At 35.4% G+C, this 14,449-nt stretch overlaps 1 protein-coding gene across 3 annotated transcripts in view; it reads right to left on the bottom strand.

Annotated features, from left to right (window-relative positions):
• Positions 1-14,449, bottom strand: part of BTBD7 (BTB domain containing 7) — an 83,702-nt gene that overhangs the window by 51,309 nt on the left and 17,944 nt on the right. The window lies entirely within an intron of this gene.

Here is a 14,449-nt window from a genome sequence, read left to right as displayed (position 1 = left end):
TCTAAATCCTTATATCATCTGGACATATAAAATTTATTTGACTAAAAGGGATAATGGTTCAAGAGAAAACATAATTTACAATCTATTACTGGAACCAACCAGTAGGCAGTTTAATCTAGCCTCATAATGAAGGATGAAATGTTTTAACAAATAAGAGTTAAATACACACACATACATCACAAAAAACATGCTGGAAAACAGAACTATGTCAAGATTCTTGGAAATTATTTTCATTTCTGTTACACAGTGTAACCTTAGGAATTCAAGTTTAAGAAAAATCACTCAAAGTTTGTGGTTTCCTTCAATCTTTCCCCTATAAGTATACAGAAATTTGTTTATCTAAGCATAGAATTATCTACCTACAGTGTTCAAGAGAAGACTGGGAAACCTTCTACTAATTAAATATTACGCAAAGTAGCGGTAACTCCAATCAAATCATATACTCAAGAGAGCAAATTAAATTTGCTATTTGAAATTTACCTACCTATCCTAAGAGAACACAGCACAATAGACTTTTTACCTCAGTGCACACTACTGATGAATGGCAGCCAGAGATGTGACAGTACGTTCTGTTAAGAACCACCCAGCAAGGAACCCAAAGAGTTTAATATACTAGTTTAATATACTGTTTTGTGAGTGTTAAATGGTCAAGAAAATTACTACTTCCAGAAAAGTCAGTCTTCTTAAAGTTTGATGCTTAGTGTAAGTAGATTCAGTTTTCTATTTCTTTGTAATTCATATTGAATGTTGTCAATTTTTATCAAATAGAAACTAAATCCTCCTGTGTTAATTTCAGTTCAAACTTAAAAAACAGTACGTTTAATAAATCTTAGTTTCCAAACTGAGCTCCTTAAAAGCGTCAAGGTTTTATCACACATTTTTAGTGGTTCTTTAAAAGAAAACAGGATCACTAACAAAATAATACAAATCAATTTTTGTAAATAAACAGAAACAGACTCACAGATACAGAAAGCAAATTTATGGTTACCAAAGGGGAAAAAGGGAGGGGGAAGAATTAGGAGTATGAGATGAACAGATACACACCACTATATATAAAATAGAAAAACACCAAGGATTTATTGTATAGCACAGGGAACTATATTAAGTATCTTGTGATAACTGATAATGGAAAAGAATCTGAAACTTACACAATATACCTGTACATCAGAAATTAACACAATATTGTTAATCAACTATAGTTAAGTATTAAAAATTAAAAGAAATTAGGGTCCTGGAAGCCAAGTTTGTGGCCTCATTTAAGTCAAATTCTAGTCTCATTTACTAAAGATTTGTATTTAAGACATAAAAACAACACAGACAGTCCTCTCTCAAAAAATCTGAATATATTAAGAAAAATACAGAATAAAAACATGCAAAATAAGCCAACATGAGAACAAAAAAAAAGATTAAAAAGATGAGCTTTGAGTCTAGAAGTAATGGTGGATGGTAGAAAGAGCTAACAAAGTGTTTCTAAAGTGTCACCTATGGTAGTCCTCGTCCCACTTCCTTCTTTACTCATTCCTAAAGTTCCATATTGCTTCATTTTATTTTGGATTGTTTTGTTTTGTTTTTTGATTTCTAATGATTACAGAGTAAACTCACTAACATAGCACAAAATACATTGTTGAAACAAACCAAGGAAAAATTGAGCTTTGCTTCCAGATGAATAAAGGTCACAGTATCCACAGAAGTGGACAGAGTTAACTATTCTCACTTCATCACATATATGCACACGCACACACAAGAATTATCTTCATCTGAGAATTTTGCAAGGTTTGCAGGGACACAAAACATTATTACATTGGTTTGCTTGAGATTTAAACCATGCCAAAATGCCTTAAAAAATGAAAAAGTTTTATTTTACGATGAACTTAATTAGATATTCTAAAGCAACCACAGAAGGGTTACAAGGTATCACCAACCCCACTGAAGACACAAGAACACACAGCAAGCACTGGAGAAGTCACCGCTGAGATACAGATGCTTGGCTATTTGCCACTATAATTAGCACCAAAGGGACAGCTGGGGTCTTACCCTGGTGAGGTGGCTTGAAATAAAAATGTCTTTGGGACTTAGGGACAGAGTCTCTTCCTAGAAGCTCCTAGTCAGTGGGAATCTCCTTCAAGATGAACTGATTTGGGTGACATTCACATCTCCTACTAGAACTCTGATACTAAAATAAACATAGGCCTTGGAAAGACCAGGTGGGAGAGATTTTTTTCTGGATCAGACATAACCCTTTAAGTCCACCCTGTGTTCTCAATTCCAAATCCTAGGGGTAACCCTGACTAAGCAGCTCTAGTGCCAAAGCCGTATTTCTCAAAATTCTCAAGGAACAACTTAATTTATTTCTTAGGAAACCAAAACCCTATGCCAGTATTATGCTATTTACTTCTTAATCTAATCCTCTGTCTTTAGAAGCTGGAGTGAGACTTAGTCACAGTCTTATCTCTCCAGGGATGTTTTCATTCCAGGCAAGCTTTGTCTCCTATATAAAACAGGATAAACTCTAATCTTTGGATGATATGACAGAAAGGAAAGGGAAAAAGAGAGGGCCTATGGGACTAGGAGAGGCCCACAGGATGCAAATGGCCCTAAAAAGCTGATAAATCCTTTTTCTAGAATCATCTTTCTGAGGGAGCTCCTTCTGTTAACAGTTGACATGACCAATCTCAATCAGATGATTTAACTGGCTTTAAAAAAGATGCAGTGATTGTAGCAGAGCCAATTGAAGGGGAAAAAATCATGCTGAATGCAACAGAGAGAATTACCAACTCCATAAATAAAGATTTTAAAAACAAAAATCAACCTCTCTCTCCCCAAAAATCCCTAGGCTAGCACTTCCAAAGAGTTTTCCCAATATTTGGAAAATCCAGAATTTATCAAAGCCAGACAGGTTTCTTCACCTCAGAACTTTTTAGCATCTTTAAAGTACTAAGGTGCATTATGAACCTTCAAGAGGAAGTAGCCAGCATAATCTAAAGGAGCTCCTTTGCCCCACAAAGCATTAAAGAAATGGACTTACATAACACACTTTGGAAAACCCCAACCTTTGCCATAAAAACACTTTTTTCTGCTTTAGGCAGCAGAGAGAACAATGAGTGTCAGGTATCTGGGATAGAGTTCTCTCTCTTGTTACTAATCTACCACTTAAGTGGGATAAGTTACATTTAACTTCTATGAGTCTCAGTTTTTATAAATTGAAACTGAGATGTATGGTTTGCAACATCTATAAAATAAGTCAAAATAGAGTTCCTAAAATTCATTGTAAGACTTACTGATTTGGAAAATGAGAATGGAGAAGGAAGTTATTTCTATATTAAATGTTAGTGTACGGAGGAAAACAAAGCAATTGGACTTCGGATTTCAAGCATGTTTTCCACTTAGTCTGATTATTAGGGATAATTATAAAAAGACAAGAATGTGGGGCACATGTGACTATTAAAAACAATTCATAATGAAAAAGAAATGTAAAACTACAGTAATACTTCACGCCTGTCAAATCTTAGATGACCACATCATTCAAATCGTATCATTCAAATAGGGATGCTTGAGTGAAAAAGGGTACAAACCAGATGGGATGTAAAAACGTGTACAGCCCAGGCCTAATGCGACAAAGTAGGATGAATGGATGGTTACCTCTATAGCCAAATCTCAAATTTCCAGAGCAGCTAGAAATAAAGTTTAAAAAGAAAAAAAATCAAGTTAGAAGAATATGATTTCCTATGCCCATACTCATTTCCAACCATGTTTTTACCTAATAACTAACACTTACTGAGGGTTACTATATGCCAGACTCTGTTCTTAGAGCCTTTATATGTATTAAACCCATTTAATTATCTCTCTCTATATATTTTTATAACTGATGAGTCTGAGAGGTTAGTAACTTGTCTAAGGTCACAGGTATTGCTGTACCCTGTAGTTCTATCCTTGGATACATTATAAGAAGAACAAAACAAAAAGAAACTGGACAGCAAGTCAGAAGCAACCAGCAAGAGACCTTTCCCTTCTGAAGGCATATTCAAATAGATGAGATTTTTGAAGTCAGATTTCAGATCGAGTTTAGAAAACTACTAACTAGGCTCATACATCTCTCTGGGGCCAACAATATAGAGGTAGATGAACTCCACCCAGCACCACAAACCCTTATCATTCCAGTGACACAGAACAACAATGTTTATGATAGCAGCAACTCAATTAAGGAAAGGCAAAATTAGGTTCCACTAAACATATTTATTAAGTCAGAGAAGTCAGATTCATGGAGCTGAAAGGGACTTCAATTTTATTTTGGTCAACCTTATTTTTGAAAGTGAACTATAACCCCATAGAATGAGAGAAAATATTTGCAAATCATATATCTGACAAGGGATTAACATTCAGGATATATAGACTTCCTACAACTCAACAACAACATAAAACAACCTTCAAAAATGGGAAAAGAATTTAAATAGACATTTCTCCAAAGACGATACATGACTGTCCAAATAAGCACATGAAAAGACAACATCACGCATCATTTGGGAAATACAAATCAAAACCACAATGAGATACCCCCTGAAAACTCTTTGGATGGCTATTATCAATGAAATAGAAAATAACAAGTATTAGGCAAGGATGTAGAGAAACTGGAAACTTTGTGTACTGTTGGTGGGAACATAAAATAATATATTGTGGAAATAGCTACTGTGGAAAACAGCATAGCAGTTCCTCAAAATATTAAAAATGGATTTACCATATGATCCAGCAGTTTCACTTATGGCTATACACCTAAAAGAGTTGAAAGCAGGATATCAAAGACATATTTGTACACCCATGTTCACAGCAGCATTATTCACAGTAGCTAAAACATGGAAGCAACCCAAGTGTCCATCAACTGATGAATAAGCAAAACAATGGAATATTATTAAGCCTTAAAAAGGAAGGAAATTCTGATACATGCTACAACATGGACGAACTTTGAAGACATTATGCTAAGTGAAATAAGCCAATCACAAAAAAAGACATATAGTGTATGATTTCCCTTATATGAGACACTTAGAGTAATAAAAATCATAGAGACAGAAAGTAGAATGGTGGTTTCCAGGGACTGCGGGGATGGAGGGAGTGGGGAGTTAGTGTTTAATGAGTAGAGGGTTTCAGTTTTGAAAGATAAAGAGTTCTGGAGATGAATAGTAGCAACAGATACACAACAGTATAAATATACTATTGAACTGTACACTTAAAAATTGTTAAGATGGTATATTCTGCGTTATGTGTGTTTTACCACAACTTTTAAAAGTTTGAAAAAAGATCATAAACATTGCCATCAAAAAACTTCTCATCCAAAAAACAGTTGTGAAGCTGTTGGCTAAGATTAAAAATTCACCTAAGGAAACCTCTTCCAGGTAAAGTAAAGTAGATTTATTATTACTACATTTATCTTCAAGCATCACAGAGCTCATCCGAAAAAAATTCAAACAGGCAAAATCCTTCCACTTCAGAAATGTTTCATTTTATCAACCATTAATAAAATATATATAAAAATACTTCAACATCAAATGAAATAAACAGTATTTTATAAAATCATAACATTTGCCAGAAATAATGTAGTGCATTTTAATCTTTATGTCTAGAAAAAAATGTTACTTGCTTTTTCATATTTACATATTTCTGATTTTAAATTGTATCATGAAAAATTTCAAAACTATACATAAGGGAATAGTATATGAGCCCCCAAGCCTCCATCACCCACCTAGATTCCAGAATTACCATTCATTTTGGTTTATATTAAATGCTTAAATTTGACGTGTATAACTAGAATTTAAATGTTTGCTATTAGCTTCTTTTCAATTTATTTTTTATTTGTGATTTATTTATTTATTGGGGGGGGAAGTAATTAGGTTTATTTATTTATTTTTAGTGGAGGTACTGGGGATTGAACCCAGGACTTCATACACGCTAAGCATACAGTTTACCAACAGAGAGCTATACCCTCTCCCTATTAGCTTCTTATAGAAATAAAAATCTGAAGAGATACATGTAAATTGTGACTTATTAATTATTATAACACCCACCAGTTACTGAGTACTGAGCAGTTTAAATGAATTAACTCCTTTAATATTCTCAATAATATGAGGTGCCAGCCTGTTATTATCCCCACTTTACACAAAGAGAGACTTGGGAGATTAGGTAAAGCAGGTATGGAAGGCTTGGTTACTTACCCAAAGTCACAGAGCTGAAAAATTGCAGAATCAGGCTTGGCATTCAGGCTCTTATGTATCCATGAACAATGCTATCTTTCATTTTTTTTTCTCCTAAATGTTTGAAGGAAAATTTCCAGAGCAGACAAATATAGTTCCATTCCAGAAATGGGAAGTGAGTACACACCTGGCAGTGTTACTTTTGGCACTTAAAAGGATCTCTCATATAAAGCAAGAAATGACTTAACTGAAAGGATAGCTTATGAAATCAAAGCCAAAGTGCCTTTCTGGATATTTACAGCTAGACTACACGTTCCTTGATGGTAAGATGAGGAACATTTTTTAAGCCTGATCATCCAACCATCCATCATCCATCCATCCAATTATGAGCACCTGCCATGTGCTAGGTACTTTCATAGGCCTAGGAATACAGCAGTGGATTGCATTCTGAGTATGACTTCTTACGAAATTAAAAAGACTATTGTTCTGGCTTCTCAGTTTAGAGCCAGATCTTCAGGACTTAATAAAAATGCATTAAGTAAAAAAGGAAAGGTCATTCAAGGTAGAAGAACCAGATGAATAAGCAGTAACACCTCTCATCCCAGTGTCCCACTCCCAGTTCTTATTATCCTAATCCTCTATTATCTACTAATACTGCAGCATAATTACATTTCCACTAAATTATAAGTTTCTCAGGGTAGGTCTTCAGCTTATTTAATTAGAATCCTTACCATCCACCACAGAACACAAAGTAAACACACATTATTTGAGCCAACAAATGTTAGCTATTATCATGAATATTGGTAAATAATGTGTCTAAGGCCTAGGGAGTACATATGTTTGAGTATATGAGTAGCAGTTGGATCAAAAAGCCTCAAATCCCATACTAAGGTGTGGCCCTTTATTCAGAACACAGTGGGGGGACTACTGGAGGAAAGCATAGAATAGCAGGAGAGAAGTACCATTATATTTGTGCTTTAGAAGATTACTAGATGACCTGAAGGCAGAGGACACTTGATGCAGGAAAACTTATTAGAGGAAACCTGTTCCAGTCAGGAAAGTGTTAATAGGACCTGGCCTTTTTTTTAATCTTTAAAATGAGGATAATATAACCTACTGCACAAGGTTGTTTTAAGAATTAAATAAGATAATATGGACTGAAACTGGAAAGCAGAAGTAGCCCATCACAAGAGAAGAGCTTTCATTTGAGGGCCTGGTCTTGTACCAGGCTTGATCTGGCCTGGATGCAATACATCTTACAGATGTTAAGATATTCTGAAAAACTCAGTTTCCAATACTTAAAGTTGAAGATCAATTCCTGGAAATTGCTAAGTAAAGGATCTATGTGGCTACACTGTGAAGATGTGAATGGACCTCTTACTCTGCCCTCTTTACCTCAGAGCTCATACTCAAAATGAGTCATGTGGACCTAAAGGCTCAGAATAATATCCTCCTGAAGTAATGGGTGGAAAAGTGAGAATAAAGGGCTGAAAAGGTTGCTCCCTGAGGAAAGCCTGATTCTCGATCCCCGGGCCTTGCTTATCCCCTTGTCTGGGTCTCTGGCAGAGTTAAGTGTGGCCCGACGGAGCAGCCTGGGCCACAGCAGTGCCGCCCACAGTGGCTAGTGCAGGAGCTGCTTGGCCCAACTATCCCCAACACCAAAGCCTCTGCTGTCTTCTTCCAGCAAGTACATTCCCCGAAACTGAGGTAGCTCTAGAAGCAGCAGAATAAATTTTCTCTAACAGGTAGGAAAAAGAGCCTACAAACAGGGGTCAGAAAATTATTATGAGGCCTCCAAGTCAGACTGCAAAACTTGTTCAATCGTCTGTTATGGTAATGGTACCATTTGGGATTTTTGTGTTCATCATAGAAGATTAGTTTGAGCCAGGCACACAATATTTGAGTGAATAAATGAAATCACTGTTCTAATAGGGTATAACTGTTTTTACTGTTGGTTTAGTAGTATCCAGAAAAGCAGCTCTGGATGACTTGGAAAAGGCAATGAGAAATCTGAGTCTTGATTTCAATTTACAGAGGATTTGCAGAAAGAACTACAGATGAAATCAGAGAACACATTCAAAGCACTGAATTTAAAAGAAAAACATGGAATTTCTTAAAAATTTCATTCAAAGACACAAAAATTCAGATTATCTGACACCAACTTAGCAAATGTTAAAAAGAAAAATGCGAGGGCATATTTCTTGTTGATGGGCTCCACTGGTAGAGTTGGAAATGTAAAAAAACATGCTGGTGAATCTGACAGTAAGCCTGAGACTATGTCTGCATATAGAGAAGAGGAGAATAAAGAACAAAACAGAAACATGAATACAAACACTCAAAGGTATCTTCATCCAGGGCAGTCTTCATAAGGACACCAAATGCCAAACTACTGGATCATCAAGGAAATAGTCAAGTGAATGCGCCCATGAATTATTCAAGTTCTTATAAATGGGAGGATAATAATGGTTTAGGAGCTGGAGATAATTCTGTACTATAATTCTATTCTTCCCTCACATCAATCAGAGTAATGGAGTCCAAATAAATATGGTGGGGGCGGGGCTGGTAGTTTAAATTTTCAGGAAAGATAAAGCTATATATAATGGGGCATTGGCCTTAATAATGGCCACTCACTTCATTCTGATAGGCTTTTGCCTGTAAGAAAACCTCTGATGTTTAAAGAATCTTTGCTGGCATGTCAAATGAAGATGTGTTCCTCCTAGAAGTTTCCTGAAGTCTATAGTTAGGAAGAATCTTGCATCCAGTAGTCCTAGTGAAAGAAGTACCTGTCAGTTTGATGATGAACAAGTTTTGACAAACTTCAGTTATGAAGGACCCTCTTACAGAGAGATCAACAATGTCTCTTAGGTAAAAGAAGAAGTAGAAAATCAGACAAATTCTTTCCTTAGTAAGGATTATATGAGGCCTTTCTTTGAACTATGATAAAAATTTTTTTTCTCTTTCCTCAACCCCACTGCTTATCCTGTGCTACTGACTTGTAGCAGAAACACTGGAAGAGGATACAGTCCAAATATATCAGACTGAAACAGATATTCTAGGTCTTGTTTATGTAATACAAGTCTGCATCTTAAAACACTGTTTTGTATTTGTTTAATACATCTATAACAGAAAATTAAGATAACTCACATGGAGTCCTCAACATAGAACACATAGTAAATGTTCACCATATTGGTGAGGGTGGTGGTAGAGAGGAAAAAGGGAATGATGATGAGGTCTACTTTGCATGACTGGGTGGTTAGCCATTCTGTGAACTAAGAAGAAACACAGAAGCAGCAATTTGTGGGTGAACTGGGAGTAATAAGAGAACGGGCTTGAGGTCCCAGAAAGACATACCAAAGAAGAAATAATGCAAACAGAGAATACATAAAAGAAGAAATCCAAAACAAGAGTTTCCTAATATAGTTGGCCTCCTGTATCCACGGGTTCTGCACCTGCAGATTCAATCAACTGTGGATAAAAAATATTTGGGAAAAAATTCCAGAATGTTCCAAAAAGCAAAACTTGAATTTGCCACATACTGTCAACTATTTATATGGCATTTACATTGTATTAGGTATTATAAGTAATCCAGAGATGATCTGAAGTATATGGGAGGATATGCGTACGTCATATGCAAGCACTGTGCCGTTATATGTAAGGGACTTTAGCGTACACAGATTTTGGTATCTGTGGGGATCCTGGAATCAATCCCCCTCTGATACTGAGAGATGACTATAATATTTTCATTTCTACAGGTAACACTCAGACATGTACTATAATACAGCATTCTCTCAATATGGTAATTCATCTACTTCTGATTGAGGGTATTATTTATAAATGTCCTATCAATGTCTACAAAAAATGGAGAGTCTAAGAAGTGACAATTCTCATTTTTTGAGGCCCAAAGCCATTTCTGGCATAACTTTGCATTACTGCACAGCTCTTCAGGGAAACAAAGGTGATATCCAGGCTCTCCCCCAATTCTTAATGTGTCTGAGCCCGTGAGTTCTCCATATAGTTTTGCATTATTGTCACACATACTATCAGTAAGGTATCTTGGATATTAAAGTATTTTATTAACTAAGATTGTTGGAGATCACTTCTTGAAACTGAGATTCTCTTTATCAGTTGTTTCATTTCTGCCTTCTCTGAATAGAAGATAACACTGGGTTCACTGTGCCAAAAAAAATCACACCTCAGAGGAAGAGGGTATGTCCTCTATGTGGTAATCATTGTTGGAATGTCTTGTCAGCAGCAATGTCTTGTCACCATCTCCCAACCCACAAATGAATAGATGTACTGTATTTTCTAAAATCAACAGAATATACAAATAAACTTCCCTAACATTTTTTCCATCTTTATTTTTTTTTAACTTTTCTTTCCAATGAGATATTATAAACAAATCCACCTCCTCATATAGGTACTGGGTAGTGTTTGACATTGGTCTTCATTTAACTCCTTAGTTGTCTCCTTTAGAAGCTCCTACCTTGGGACCTGCTATTCCCTTTATCTGGAAAACTTTTCCACAATGTCTTCACATGGTTCACTCTCTCACTTGATTTAGGTCTTTGCTCAAATGTCATCTCCCCAAAGAGGCCTTCCCTAATTATCTTCTGTAAAACAATATTCCATCCCATCCCATGATTCTCTCTCCCGTTTCTTCAGTCTATTTTTCTTTATAGCACTTTTCAGCACTTGAAATTATATACTTGTTTGCTTGTTAATTGTCTCATGCTACAATGTAAAGCTCCACTTAACACAGAGCCAGAATTTCATTTATGCAACTTAAATCCTCAGCACATAGGATAGCACCTTGCATATAGGAAGCACTGAGTTGAAAACCGGTAAATGAAGTCATTAAAAAAAAACACCCAACCACTTAATAAGGAAAGACTTGTCCATAATCATTCTTTAAGCTTTTCAGTCTAAAAATTGTTTCCCAGGATCCATATTCTTTGTATATAGTCTAAGCCTCTTAGAATACTGCGATTTAAAAATTGCACTAAGTTCTTGGGAGAAAAAAAAAATCTCCTAGAAAAAAGACACATGGATCACAGTGTAATACAGCCTCAAACATTACTCTGTTGAGATGTTTCAAAATCCATAAGCAAAAAGTAATTGTCAAAAAACCCACACTGATTCTTCAAAAAATTAAATGTAGAATTACCATGTGATCCAGCAATCCCACCTCTGGCTATATATATTCCCTAAAAAGAAAACAGAGATTCAAACATAAATTTGTACACTCAAAAGGTGGAAGCAAACTAAATGTCCATTGACAGACAGATGGATAAACAGAGTGTGATATACACATACAATGGAATATTAGCCTTAAAAAGGAAATTATCATAACATAGCACAACATAGATAACCCTCGAGGATATTATGTTAAGTGAAAAAAACCTAGGCACAGAAGGACAAATATTATATGATGCTATTTACATGAGGTACCTAGAACAGTTAAAATCAGAGAGACAGAAAGAAGAATGGGGGTTGCCAGTGGCTGGAGAGTTAGGGTTTGACGGGTGCAGAGTTTCCACTGGGGAAGATGAACAGTTCTGGAGATGGATGGTGGTGACGGTTGCACAACAATGTAAATGTACACTTAAAATTAGTTAAAATGGTAACTGTTATGTTATATATATCTTTAATCATAATTTTTAAAAAGTAAATGGGAAAAAAGCCCCACTAAAACAGAAAAAAATGACATATGTTCCCCCTTTTTACATTCTTTTAATGACTATAGCAGGAGTATCGTCTAACAGGAACATATAGTTTACAAAGTGCTTTTCCACACATTAAGTCATTTTATTCTCACATCAAGTCTTCAATGTAGATAGGAAAGGCTTCATTCTCTAATCTCTGAATGAGGCAGTTAAAGTAGAAGGATGAAGTGACTTATCCAAAGTAAAGTATACAGTAAAATGGTAAAGCTAAAACTAGATACCAGTCATTCTAATCCCTAATCTAGTGTTTTCTCCCTAAAACAAGAAAGCATCTCAAAAGTTCTCAGTTCTATACCAACCTTTCTCATGGGAACAGCCATGTCTTCCTTTATGCTCCTCTATGCCCAACTGCACTGCTGCTTTTGTCACAAGTTTTAGACTGTTAAAGTTTCCACTTTATTACCAACTAAGGTTAAGGGACAGATCTTATTTACTCCATAAATATCAACCCCCCTCCACCCATAGTATTCAAACACCAAAGACAATCATGACTATGCGTCCTTATTTTCACTCATCACTTATTTGTTCCTCCTCTGCAGGAGATACTTTTGTAATTTCTGTAATAAAGGAGAAAACTATAATAAAAGTAAAGAGAAGAGTAAAACAAAGCTCAACAATTACCAAGTTTCAACAACTACCAATTTGTGACAGTCCTGTATCACTATATCCCAATACACTCTCTACCCAACCCCTCTTGCCTATCCAAATAGCATATTATTTCATCTGTAAATACTTACTTATGACTCTCTAAAAGAAAGGATACAAAAGAGCAACTACAGTACCATTATCACATCTAAAATTATGAACAATAATTCCTTAATATGAACTTGCTGGGCAGTATTCACATTTCCCCCACTGGTTTATTTTTTATTAGTTTGTTTGAATCAGGACCCAAATAAGGCCCACGCATTGTGACTGGATGACAATGTCTCTTAAATCGCCTTTAATAGGCCCCTCCCAACCCTTTCCCCTTGCAATTTTTGTTGCTGTTGTTCAAGAAATCAGGTAATCTGGTAGTTTCCCATATTCTGGATTTTGCCAAATGCATCACCCATGATGTAGCTTAATATGTTCCTCTGATCCCTGTATTTATGGTAATGGATAGTCTGATCTAACAACTTAATCAGATTTAGGATCATTTTTGTATTTTTAAAGTTTATCTTGTCAAGACTGCTTCACAGGTGGTGATGTGTACTTCCAGCAACAGCAAATGTCTGCTCATTCTGTGATATTAACAATTATCAGTAATCACCAACTAGAGTCATTAATTCATTAGGGGTTGCAATGTGGTGATATTCTACCATTCCTTCTTTATTAGCTGGAAAACTTCTTTAAGAGAAAGTCATCAACCATTCAGTTGTTTGCATAGAAAGGGTAGAATAACTGATTCTTTACCTTTATTTACGAATTTTCAAAACAATTAACATTTTAGCATTCTCTGAAGATAATCTGTGAGTTTAAAAAATTGTATGTGTTCATGGATTTAAACATATTTGATGGGTTTCAATTATCTATAGTTATCCCTATTGAAACTTAAATTGTCCCATATTTGGACAGTGGAAACTTATTCAAACTGGCTCCTGAGACCTTATGACACAACCCTACTTGTCTCCGATAGCTTCTTTGCTTTCTAGGGTTACACCTTATTCTAGGCGTATCTTGTTTTTTGTGGGTATTTTTTTGTCTTAGACCTGGTAGTCCGCTTCCTTTAAAGGAGCCATAATTCCTTTCAGTGGGAAATGGTATTTAGAAAGCACAATCTGGGTGCTAGGAGTGCTGACTGCCTTTTTAGTACACAGAGCTAGGATACTTTATACACATGTGTATATAAATACATACACATATGTATCATGAGTGTATACTGATGCTTCCAATTTAAATTCAGGTTTAGAGGGTTTTTAATCTTATTCACCTTACACCTATTTCTCCTTTCTTACATGCCCAAATCCTTTTCTCAGTGCTGCCTACATAATTGTTCATTTATTTTATCCCACAATATACAAACAATAGCCAAGAATTAAAATGTCAATACAATCATCAACAATATCATAAATGAAAAAACTTTTTTTGCAATCCTTTTTACCCTTAGGATATACCCAACTCAAGATATCCTAAAAATTACTGTATATGTAAATCACTTAGAACAGTTTGCTCTGGGTGATTACATCACTAAACAGAAGTACACTTTTACTTCACTTTTGATTTTTAGGCACTGCATTTTTAATTAACTTTGTTACATAATTTTGCAAAATATTTAGGTAAGTCTAAAGACAAAACCACAAAATAAGATATATTCAAAGACTAGTTGCTCTCCCTGTCTACCTTAACCTAGTTCCTCCCTACCCCAGAGCTAACTTTACTATTTTTATATATTACCCCAAACTCCTTCTTTTTTGGCTACTATCCACTGGCTCCCTACTATGAGCAATACTAAAATTAGCCAGTATCTTCTTCCTCCTGTCTCTCTAATCTAGCATCTAATTTTAAGTAGTATATTTTTATTTACAGTTGATACCTATAAAGTAATCATTGAGCTTATTCTACTTT

Source organism: Camelus bactrianus, chromosome 6, assembly GCF_048773025.1.
Source record: "Camelus bactrianus isolate YW-2024 breed Bactrian camel chromosome 6, ASM4877302v1, whole genome shotgun sequence".
NCBI lineage: Eukaryota > Metazoa > Chordata > Mammalia > Artiodactyla > Camelidae > Camelus > Camelus bactrianus.
This window is presented reverse-complemented; position numbering and strand designations above follow the sequence as displayed.